We start from the raw sequence: 9,967 nt of genomic DNA, 5'->3' as shown, positions 1-9,967 counted from the left end.
AGTTTATAGTGTTTCCAAGTCTAAAAATTACAAAAACCTTCAAAAAATGCTGGTGGGGGGAGCTAGGGTGGTTGTGGTAGCATATTATTAGAGGATTTGCCTGGAATGTGTAATGTGCGTTATTGATATATTATTTGGGTAGTCGCCGGAAGTCGGTTGACAGTTTCCTGTGTAAATGGGATGATCAGTCAGTTGTGGAGATAGCGAACGGTAGGACATCACAGTCGAAACCACAGCGAACGTCGAATGGATTATTGAAGATAGCTAATTTCAGAGTGACAACTACTTGCTTTTGGTGCTAGTGAATAATTTAATGTATATTACCGCCAAAAGCAAAGTATTTTCACTGCAAAATTGGCTATCTTCAATGATCCACTGCTCAGGATGGCCGATAAATTTATCAGAAAATTTGACAAATCAGGCAAAAAGTACAAATCCGGCTTCATATGTCGGAACACCGGTCTTTTTGCAGGATTGGCCGGCCACCAACTTTGCAAGTGAAAAATCGGTCGGGCCGGCCAAAAACCGGCCACTTGGCAACCCTATGAGTTTAGTTTTCACAATCACAAAAATTTATTTGTTCAGTTTTTGGAACCAAATTAAAATGATACCACAAGAATTGGCTGAATTTTATGAGCAATTTGATTACCATGTTCAAACCAATCCTAGATAAACTACTTCAGATAGCTCCTACGTTATTACCGAAACCACAATTTCCATCCCTCGTCCGGTTGCAGATTTTAACCATCCACATTTACCCACCGTTCGGCTAAGCCAATAACCATGCACATTTTCGTATCTCTCCGGCTTTTCTCGTCGTGGTTGTCGTCGCAGTTGCCACCACCATCATCGTCGTCATGACCATCATCATCGACGGAGTCACCGTCGGGTTGGCTTCGAGCTCAACCACCATCAGTGTTTTTGGGTGCAAGCGTGTAGTGGTATCCAAAGCGTGCGACAGGCGTGAGAGTAGACTCAGCAGCAGGAGCATAATAGTATAACCGGTCGGTCGGTCGGTTGGAGCTTTCTGCTTGGCAGCATGAACCATAGCCGCGAGTCGGACGCTCGCTCAGTTTGCCTCTGATCGTCGTCGAATCCGAAAGCTGGTGTCTCGTTGTGCTCCTCGCTCGGCGCGCATACGTGTGCGACGTTGTTGTTTGTTGTTTCGGTGAATCGAGTCGCCCGTTCGGCGGCAATTTTGCTGTATATCAGTTATAACATATCGGAGACAGTGAAGAAGTAACAAGTTGCACGGTGCGTTCGGTAAATTGTGAGTAAACTTTGTTGTTGGTTTTGTTTTTCGGCCTCTGCTGTGTAGTGGGAGTTGAAATTGGATAGTACGCCTCATCGAACTTCGTGTTCGCCAAATGTGTGTTTATTTTACCGTCTGTTGTTGATTATTTTGCGGCTGTCGACACAAAATCACGATCAGATGTAAAGAAATAGTGGATTAAAGTGCTCACAGTGGATTCCGTTTTAGTGTATCGGTGTTGCTTCCCATCTCTGGTGAATTTGGATGGTTGAAAATAAAATAATATAAAATAGAAGCTTCCATTGAAGATATACCGATTTCGAGACGGAGCCCTCATTGTTGCCGTCGACGAGCTATCGTCTCATTGTCGAAGTGAAATCGTTTGCAGACGTGTGAAATAAGGTGAATAATCGTTCAGTTTGTTAAATAGTACTGCCATTTGAACACCTTGGATAAGATCAGAAACAGTGCTGCACTGTTTACTGTAGCTTCAGCTTCGCTATATGTACATGGATTAAATGCTAAATCAATTCAACTGATGAATTCGAGTACATAGTACTGCCAGATAAGTAGAAAAAAACTCAAAATAATTCTCAGTGTATTGCCGTTTTACTATCAGCTCTAGATTATTATTTATTCATGCATCTGTAGAAGCAGATAATTAGATGTTCCTGGCGCATGTTATAGTACAGCCATTTGAAAACTCAATTTATGACTATGGGAAAGGTCAGAATGCCTAGAACAGCTGTATGATTGTCGAGAATTAAATAATTGTCTCCACGAGGCTGTCAACAGGAAGAGCTGAGTGTATTAGTAAGCGCTTGGACGGAGATAATCGTGCTTCGTTGTACAGATCTCTCTTGTTAATTCGTTGAATTGATCAGTCAGTGGAACACGATTGAAACTGAAGGAGTAATACGATGAATTTTCGGATTAAATGACACATTGTTATTTTTTTGAAACGATGGTTCTACAATTGATGAAGGGGCTGTAGGGGAAAGAAATGAAATTTTTTTGGTGAAGGAGGGGGAAGAGCGGAAAGGAAGGGGGGGGGGTATTGGTAGCTATGCTTGACAAGTAGTCATTTTGACTCCTACCTTTTGTCCAATGCTGGAAGGTGCATGAGTCGAACCAAGCTGTAATCTGAGATTATAACCGGATTCGAACCCACAACACCCTCCAGGGCATGTGGTTCGCTGGTACTTGTACCTTTGAACCATAGAGGCGCTGGACAAAAGGAGACCGCAAAATCCACTTCTTAAGGATAGCTACGCGTGTTGGTTGTGTTATCGACACATATTGTGCCGCTTCCTGCATCAATTGCAGATTACCACCGAGCGAGAAGTTTTAATCTAACTACTATTTACTTTCAGGACGACGACACTGTGCCGGCCCTTACGACTTGCAAGGTACTGCACGTGACGCTGTTCGTCCGTCAGCGTATGTTAGCCGCGTTTCTCGGCGCGGGTTTTCGAGGGAAGGCCCCGTTCCTATGTAATAGACTAATCTCAAGATTTTAGTCTTGACCTTGGAATGAGGTCATACATATATTAATATTTTTTTGAAACGATGGTTCTACAATTGATGAAGGGGCTGTAGGGGAAAGAAATGAAATTTTTTTTTGGTGAAGGAGGGGGAAGAGCGGAAAGGAAGGGGGGGGGGTATTGGTAGCTATGCTTGACAAGTAGTCATTTTGACTCCTACCTTTTGTCCAATGCTGGAAGGTGCATGAGTCGAACCAAGCTGTAATCTGAGATTATAACCGGATTCGAACCCACATACCAATACCCCCCCCCCCCCTTCCTTTCCGCTCTTCCCCCTCCTTCACCAAAAAAATTTCATTTCTTTCCCCTACAGCCCCTTCATCAATTGTAGAACCATCGTTTCAAAAAAATATTAATATATGTATGACCTCATTCCAAGGTCAAGACTAAAATCTTGAGATTAGTCTATTACATAGGAACGGGGCCTTCCCTCGAAAACCCGCGCCGAGAAACGCGGCTAACATACGCTGACGGACGAACAGCGTCACGTGCAGTACCTTGCAAGTCGTAAGGGCCGGCACAGTGTCGTCGTCCTGAAAGTAAATAGTAGTTAGATTAAAACTTCTCGCTCGGTGGTAATCTGCAATTGATGCAGGAAGCGGCACAATATGTGTCGATAACACAACCAACACGCGTAGCTATCCTTAAGAAGTGGATTTTGCGGTCTCCTTTTGTCCAGCGCCTCTATGGTTCAAAGGTACAAGTACCAGCGAACCACATGCCCTGGAGGGTGTTGTGGGTTCGAATCCGGTTATAATCTCAGATTACAGCTTGGTTCGACTCATGCACCTTCCAGCATTGGACAAAAGGTAGGAGTCAAAATGACTACTTGTCAAGCATAGCTACCAATACCCCCCCCCCTTCCTTTCCGCTCTTCCCCCTCCTTCACCAAAAAAATTTCATTTCTTTCCCCTACAGCCCCTTCATCAATTGTAGAACCATCGTTTCAAAAAAATATTAATATATGTATGACCTCATTCCAAGGTCAAGACTAAAATCTTGAGATTAGTCTATGACACATTGTTGTCTTCTATACCGTCGAAATCATGAGTGTGCTAAAATCAAAATCTTGTTTTGACACAATAAAAAAATTATTCATCACTATTTAACAATGACTTCACGATTTAGACACTTACTCTCACGGTAAAATCCATTTACAAATACGCCGTCCATATCTGTAATGAGTAATCTGTGAGTTGTCTTGGTTAGATTATTATAGACATAGTAAAGCTTCGTTGAATCGGGGGATTTACTTTTCCGTCATACATCAATACACATACAACTTTTGCAGAGGGTTTTTGCAAATTTGCTTGTGGGACAATCACAGTTTAAAACTAATCTTATTCAAATTTACAGAAAATATTAAGTTCTGCATATATGGGTATGATACCAGTAAATCAGTAATTCTGGGGTGATTATAATTCGAAATTTATTTCGAAAATAATTTAATGGAAAAAACTTCTGGTGGACTGGCTATAACTTTGATCCTTTTTAGGTCCCTTAGTATAATTTTTAATGTATAAAACAAAAACTCCTTCTCGGATAATATAATTTGGACTATTGCATTATAGTTTTTCAGACTCCCCAATTATCAGTAGAGAGTAGCTTATTCAACTGTTTATAAATAATACCCATGGAACAAGTGTATCATAATGAAAATATTCATTAGGACTGTTTTTCGAACAATTTTGTTTGGAAAATAAATATTTACTGTAGACGTTCCCATTAGTTGCGCAGCTAAGCAAAATGTAATTTCTTTTTTCTTGTTCATTGAGATATATGCTTCAATTAATGCTTCTAGGATATTAATTTATCAAACGCCAGGTATTTGTTACAAGGCAAGACAATTCGTTGTACGAGAAGCTTTATAGAGAAAAAATGAATTTTCTGATTCAATTTATATTGTACGAATAGTTGCGCCAATGTTCCTGTGATAGATTTTGGCGTTCCCTTAATTGTGTTACTCCTTATACGTTACTAGGTTGCAACATTGTAGTGCGACTATAGAAATGAGCGTCTTCCAACTGCGCCAATAGTTGTGTTAGATTTTAGAAAATCATTTTAGCAAAGAACGTTTAAATTATACATAGTGTAGTCTAACTGCCAAAACTCCCAAGAACTTGTTTTATATAATGAACGTCATTGTTTTATTTAAAATTCTGCGGTGACGAAAATATTTATGCATTAACAATGCATAAATAGTAGCGCAAATATTGGAGCTACCACAACTATTGGATCAACTACCCTACAGTTTCTCAAAAACCAGTTAACTTATCGCAAAGTATCAATTTGTGATTTATGGAATGAATTAACATGAAGCACTTTAGCAATTGATAAATTTCAACAGTATGTTCGGTCTTCTCAATCGTTGAGTATATATGCTGTCCTAACTTGCTGCCACTCATTCGGATTCAACTAAGAATTACCGCTGCCAGTCAATAAACTTACTTACAATAAACTTAAAATGCATGCACCTACAGAGAGGTGGTTTTTGCGGCGGCTGTCAGCGCTTTAGACGGCGAGTCGCTGGCGAACACTAGCGGTCTACGGCAGTCTTGCCCGAAATCATCTAGGAAATGCTTGCTACTAACACGCCCTGTCAGTAAAAAGCAGTTAGATTTAAACTTCTCGGTCGGTGGTTATCTACAATAGATGGAGGAAGAGGCACAATTTGTGTCTATAACCCAACCAGACGCGTCGCTATCTGCAGTCTCCTTTTGTCCAGTGCCTCTATGGTTCAAAGGTACAAGTACCAGCGAACCACATGCCCTGGCGGGTGTTGTGGGTTCAAATCTGGTTATAATCTCAGATTAGAACTTGGTTCGACTCATGCACCTTCCAGCATTGGACAAAAGGTAGGAGTCAAAATGACTATTTGTTAAGCGTAGCTACCAATATCCCCCCCCTTCTCACCTTTCCGCTCTTCCCCTTCCTTCACCAAAAAAATCCCTTCATCAATTGTAGAACCATCGTTTCAAAAAATATTAACATTTGCATACTGTTTTAAGAATATGTAAAATGTGATTTTATATTACCTCTAAGGGGTTTAATCACCGTAACTTAATAATTCATGGAATTTATGAACACGAGTCTAACTCGTGCACCAAGTGGGTAAGATGAATAGTTAGCCCTCCAGAAAGAAACTTATTCCTAATGTAACAAACGAGAATATTCCTACTCTTAATTAGCGTCTCATGATAGTAGAGGTCTCCCAATTGGCCTCAAGGTATGATGCTGGCCAAATAAGCCAGTTGTCGTATGTTCGAGTCCCAGCTGTTAGAGTCAATAGGATCATAGCAACTGGCCCTGCAATTGTCCTGTACACTAACAGCTGGTTGCGAAGTCTGTCGTATAAAAGCAGAAGGTCAAATTTCGTTAACGGATGTAGCACCTATGCTTTGCTTTGCCTTGATAGTAGAAGCATAGTAGATTGAAACGTCACGTGTTAAAATTAATTAATGTCACTCACACACATGCATATACACATACATACACACATACATACCCTGGGGATAGCACCCCCGGTGGACCGAAAAAACGCCTGATCGGTAAAAGCCCTCAGGCTAGCGGGTTGGCAGAGCTAACCGATGAACCAGCGGGAAGCTCCAAGACAGGTGGTCCGTGGACCGAGGTTAGGGCCAAGAGAAAAGGCGGAGGAGGCTCCAGTAAAATTAAGTCGGCCTCCCAGCCGAACATCCAATGTAACGTGGGCGACGGCGGTTTGGAGGTCGGGGAGGAAGTGACGGTTACGAACGAGGAACTCATTGATATCGCTAAATCCCTAAGGGTGAGCAAGGCACCGGGGCCAGACGGTATCCCGAATATGGCCATTAAAGCGGCTATTCTAGAGGCTCCCGAATTATTCGGGGGAGTAATGAATAGATGCCTGGAAGCTGGCCACTTCCCGGACAGATGGAAGCGACAGAACCTGGTCCTATTGCCGAAGCCGGGAAAACCTCCGGGTGACCCCACGTCATATAGGCCGATCTGTCTATTCGATACTGCCGGCAAGGTGCTGGAGAGGGTTATCCTTAACAGACTCGTACTGTACACGGAGGGTACAAAAGATCTGTCAAGGAACCAATTCGGTTTCCGAAAAGGCAAATCTACGGTGGATGTCATCTTGTCTGTCACTAAGACAGCCGAGCTGGCAATCCAACCCAAGAAGACAGGTATTCGTTATTGCGCAGTTGTCACGCTCGACGTGAGAAATGCGCTTAATAGCGCTAGCTGGGACTCCATAGCCAGCTCGCTTCGGAACGTCCAAGTGCCGGTGTCGCTGTACAGAATTCTGGAAAATTATGTCCAGAATCGTGTGCTATGCTAAAATACGGAGGAGGATCAGAAATGCGTTCCAATCACCTCAGGGGTTCCGCAAGGTTCCACACTGGGCCCGGTGTTGTGGAACGTCATGTATGACGAGGTGTTGAAGCTAAAGTTCCCGGTAGGGGTGGTGATTGTCGACTTTGCGGACGATATCACCTTGGAAGTCTACGGTGAATCTATCAGAGAGGTTGAGTTGACGGTTGCCCACTCTATAAGCATTGTTGAAGATTGGATGCGCTCCAGGAGACTGCAGCTAGCGCATCATAAAACGGAGGTTATCGTGGTGAACAACCGCAAGTCGGTGCAGCAAGCAAATATCAGCGTCGGGGACTGCACTATTTCGTCAACGCGGTCCTTAAAATTCCTTGGAGTCATGGTCGACGACAAGCTCAAGTTCGGGAGCCACGTCGACTACGCCTGCAAGAAGGCTTCCACAGCTATTTAGGTATTGTCTCGTATGATGTCTAATAGCTCTGCGGTATATGGCAGCAAGCGAAGGCTTTTAGCCAACGGCCGGTGTGGTCATCGGCGTTAGGTACCAAAAGCTATCTAGCCAAGCTGGAAAGCACCTATCGTCTCATGTGCTTAAGAGTGGCGAGTACGTATCGCACAGTTTCACATGACGCAATCTGCGTCTTAGCGGGTATGATGCCTATTGGTATCATCATCAGCCAGGACGTAGAGTGCTTCAACCAACGTAGAACTAGAGGCCTACGGAGTACCACAAGATCGGCCTCGATGATCACATGGCAGCGGGCATGGTCTGATTCCACAAAATGCCGGTGGACACATAGACTTATCCCGGAACTATCCGGATGGGTCAACAGGCGCCATGGCGAAGTCAACTTCCATCTGACACAGATTCTGTCAGGGCATGGTTGTTTTAGACAATATCTGCACAAGTTTGGGCATGCGGAGTCCCCCGCGTGTCCCGAATGCGCGGATGTTGAGGAAACTGCAGAACATGCTTTCTTCATATGCCCTCGTTTCGCGGGCGTGAGAAGCAACATGATGGCAGTTAGCGGACAGGACACTACTCCGGATAACTTACCCCAAAGGATGTGTTCTAGCTCGGACGTCTGGGGTGCGGTCAATGCAGCTGCTACCCAGATCGTACTTGAGCTACAAAACCGCTGGAAAGCCGATCAACGGCGAATAAACAGCCTAACTACCATAGTCCAGTAGTTATCTAAGAGTGTGCGTTAAGCACAATAGCCCCTCCTTGAAGTAATACCGATAAGGTGGTTCCAGGGGGGATTGAGGCTGGAGATTCGAGTAGGGTTTTAGTGGGTCTGGATCCTCACGCCCCAGTAGAGGTGTCGGGATACCAAACCCCACTCCCTGAGTTGTCTTCTCAGGTGTCTGATAGCAGATTTCCCTACTCTAACGGAAAAAAACGCACATACATACACATATACACATACACACCCATACATACACAAACATGAAACGTGTAAAAACGTCAAAAAAACTATTCACCGCAAGCCGCTTAAAGCCAGTTGAGCCGCGGAGGTTGCCTCTGGAGCACACAAGGAATGTTTCGGATGACGCTTAAGCTAGCTGTGTTTTAGTGTGGCAGACATATGCTTTTCCGTTTCCCTCTGCCAGGTGGTATACGAGGGTTCTGATTTCACAGGTAGTAATACCGTAGCATCGAATTTCCATATACAAAATATGGACCACCAGCACTTGTTCTGCAGCGGGAACGAAAACAGCTTTGAAGCAATCAATTTGGTTCACCTCCTGCCCCGAGATTGCCCTTTCGTATGGCCCCACATACGGAGCTAACGTCTGCCGCAGAATGCCGTGGTACTTGGTGACTTTTGTGGATATTCCATCTCGCCTTATAGTGGTCAAGGCCGCTTGCAAGGCCTTTTTTGACCAATTATGTCTTCCGGATTCCCTTGGCATATTCATACCATCACTGTACACAAGCATTGATGCGATAAACAACGAAATTGACAGGTTAGTTAATGCGACACAGTGCTCGTTTCACCCCCAGCCAAGTAGTTAAAGTAAAAATGGGTTTTTACAATAATTATAGTATAAAATCAAAACTTCAATGAAGGTAAAATTCGAGATACAATGTATACATCATGTTGCAGTGTGCACTTGATGGATTAAGATATTTTTTTAATGATCGTAAAAGCTTATTTGGTAGTGCATCAAAATTATATTTTTTCCATCGTCTGAGAACCTAGTTAAGTTTTTTAATATAACTCCGTGTTTTAAAAGTAGAGATCACTCATTTGTTGATAAATAGATACTGTAGTACCTACAGCAATGTTTCGCATGCCATATGATGTTACAAAATGTGTACTTTTGTAGAAAAGAGGGGTGCCCATTTCACCCCGTGTGCTCATTATGCCCCTAATCCCCCTACGTCTCTGATTATAGCTGCTAGCAAGCCACCAATTTACCATAAATTAAAACTTAAAAAAAAATTGTTTATTTTTTTCCCTCTAGGAGAGAGGTTCAAATAAATAACGTTTCTCTACTTACATTTGGGCCGATAGCAAGTGGCTGCGAAACAAAATGGAGGGATCCGAAGTGGGGAGAGGCAACAAAAGTGGAGATCAAAATAAGTAAAAAAGGCAAAATTATAAACACCATCATTTAATTTAGTTATTTACATTTAGTAAACCTATTCTATAGACGACACCATTATTCGGTTCAATGACAGAGTAGAAATCATTTCATGATGATGGATGCAATTCCCAAGTAACACGCAAACGAAAATTTACAATTTATATATAATGCCTTCTGGCATTTGCTACATTTTTCCTTCCTAAATGCAATATTCAGAAACACGAAAGGCATTATGACTCAACTAAAAATTCAATTT

At 42.9% G+C, this 9,967-nt stretch overlaps 1 protein-coding gene across 3 annotated transcripts in view; it reads left to right on the top strand.

The window, feature by feature from the left end:
* The first annotated feature begins 1,109 nt into the window (after nucleotides 1-1,109).
* The window catches only part of LOC128733427 (translation initiation factor IF-2-like), a 145,626-nt gene continuing 136,768 nt past the window's right edge, over nucleotides 1,110-9,967 (top strand). For all 3 annotated transcript variants that reach the window (XM_053827001.1, XM_053827002.1, XM_053827000.1), the window contains exon 1: nucleotides 1,110-1,654. The gene's annotated coding sequence lies outside the window, so the exon portion shown is untranslated. The remainder of the gene's footprint in view (nucleotides 1,655-9,967) is intronic.

This window comes from Sabethes cyaneus, chromosome 2 (assembly GCF_943734655.1).
Source record: "Sabethes cyaneus chromosome 2, idSabCyanKW18_F2, whole genome shotgun sequence".
Classification (NCBI taxonomy): Eukaryota; Metazoa; Arthropoda; class Insecta; order Diptera; family Culicidae; genus Sabethes; species Sabethes cyaneus.
This window is presented reverse-complemented; position numbering and strand designations above follow the sequence as displayed.